This window comes from Prunus avium, unplaced genomic scaffold (assembly GCF_965620075.1).
Source record: "Prunus avium unplaced genomic scaffold, drPruAviu1.hap1.1 HAP1_SCAFFOLD_17, whole genome shotgun sequence".
Lineage (NCBI taxonomy): Eukaryota > Viridiplantae > Streptophyta > Magnoliopsida > Rosales > Rosaceae > Prunus > Prunus avium.
In genome coordinates this window covers 945,001-947,500 of record NW_028276877.1, presented here as the reverse complement: position 1 = coordinate 947,500, position 2,500 = coordinate 945,001, and positions in this window count along the sequence as shown.

Here is a 2,500-nt window from a genome sequence, read left to right as displayed (position 1 = left end):
GCATGCCGGCAGCGTGCGCGCACCATGCCGGCAGCGTGCGCGCAGCTTGCGCGCAGCGTGCTGATTCTGTCGACAGTGAGGCTAGCGAAACTTGTCCTGCCATGGCGTGCGCGCAGCCTGTGCGCGCAGCTTGCGCATCTGTCGACAGTGAGGCTAGCGAACTTGTCCTGCCATGGCATGCGCTGTGCGCAGCCTGTGCGCAGCGTGCGCGCAGCTTGCGCATCTGTCGACAGTGAGGCTAGCGAAACTTGTCCTGCCATGGCATGCGCGCAGCCTGCGCACAACATGCGCACAGGCTGTGCGCAGCGTGCGCGGAGCTTGCGCGCAGCTTGCGCGCAGCTTGCGCATCTGTCGACAGTGAGGCTAGCGAAACTTGTCCTGCCATGGCATGCGCGCAGCGTGCGCGCAGTCTGTGCGCAGCGTGCGCGCAGCCTGTGCGCAGCGTGCGCGCAGCCTGTGCGCAGCGTGCGCGCAGCCTGTGCGCAGCGTGCGCGCAGCTTGCGCATCTGTCGACAGTGAGGCTAGCGAAACTTGTCCTGCCATGGCATGCGCGCAGTCTGCGCGCAGCATGCGCGCAGCATGTGCGCAGCATGCCGGCAGCATGGTTCCAGGTTTTTTCAAATGTCGACAGAATTTTTCAAATCTTGTCAAACCCCGTTTTTATTGAAATTTCCTCGCACAATAAGCTCCCCATAAGTAGTCTATGATTTTTAGGACCTTCTCCAACTTACAAAACTAAAAAATTCCTCCCGGATTTGTTTTAATGATTTTTTCAATTTTACGACTTCTAAAAATAATAAAAAATACTTCCCGACTTCAAAAATTTATGAAACTTTTTCCCATCATAGATTGCATGTTTCTTAGTATCCCTGCAAAAAATCACGTCCAAATACCTTGTATTGAATTATTTAGAGCCCATTATGACTCCTCGCGCATAGGTGATGTCTCTTCCTGTCAAAGGGCTAAATGCATAAAATGCTATATAGGGGGGTGTGTGTTGCCTGCATATGCATGGCAGCCCATGCCTTCCTAGCTGCAGCCCCCTTCCCCCACGCCACACCCATGTCATGTTGCCTCGATATGTTGCCTCGGTATTATGGGTTTGGTGTCGGGGTCGGGGGGCTGCCACCCATGGCGGTGGTGGCCGGAATCCGGCCTCCGCCACCACGCCGCCGCCATGGGTGAGGGAGGAAAAAAAAGGCGTGGAAAGTTGCGAAATGGGGTTGTCTAGGCTTTTTTTTGGCATGGGAGAGCATGGAGTGCTAGGAACTCCTTCTCAAATGCACGGGCATGTCGACCACAACCTCATTTCGCAACAACAACCACCCGTGTGGGGTGGCGGTGGGTGGATAGTCGCGGATTGGGGCTTGCCAAGCCAATGTTTTCAAAAAATTTCATCAAAATTAAAAACAAATGTTTTGTTGCCTTCGGATTTGTGGGCGAGCGGCGAGTCGGAGTGGAGCCGGTAAAGTTTAACCTCGGTGTGCACGGTTGTTTTTAGAAACTCAATCCAATGCCGGGGACGTTGAAAGTGACGCTCTTATGAGTTGCAAACCCGCAAGATTTAAAGAACCTTTTCAAAACAATTTCAAACCAACAAGATTTAAAAACAGAAATTTTCATCAAAATGAAAAACAAATGTTTTGTTGCCTTCGGACTAGTGGGCGAGCGGCGAGTCGGAGTGGAGCCGGTAAAGTTTAACCTCGGTGTGCACGGTTGTTTTTAGAAACTCAATCCAATGCCGGGGACGTTGAAAGTGACGCTCTTATGAGTTGCAAACCCACTAGATTTAAAGAACCTTTTCAAAACAATTTCAAACCAACAAAATTAAAAACAAATGTTTCGTTGCAAACAAATTGTGGGCGAGCGGCGAGTCGGAGTGGAGCCGGTAAAGTTTAACCTCGGTGTGCACGGTTGTTTTTAGAAACTCAATCCAATACCGGGGACGTTGAAAGTGACGCTCTTATGAGTTGCAAACCCACAAGATTTTAAAAACTTTTTGAAAATGTTTCTTCTAAATGACACATTTTGATCCTTGGCAAGTGCTCAATCCGTAACTATCCAATCACCGCCACACCACACCGGTCGGGAGTGTGTGAATGGTGTGCTTCCCGGGGTTGGCATAGATAATCTTTCGCATCGACAATCTTTTGCATGCGAGGGAATGTCTATGCCAACCCCGGGAAGCACACCATTCACCCACTAGTTGTGGGCGACGATGGGTTGGCTTCAAATGAATTTTTGCTTGGGGTTGTCCTCGGTATGCTTTTGTGTTGGGAGTACGGCCACCAAACCTTCTCAATGCACGGGTATGTCGAGGATGGCTTTCGGCGGGGTTGATGAAGAAGCTACCCAATTCTCGGCCACACGAACACATGGTGACGATGCGTTGGCTTCAAGTGAGCTTTAGCTTGGGGTTGTCTTCGGTATGCTTTTGTGTTGGGAGTACGGCCACCAAACCTTCTCAATGCACGGGTATGTCGAGGATGGCTTTCGGCGG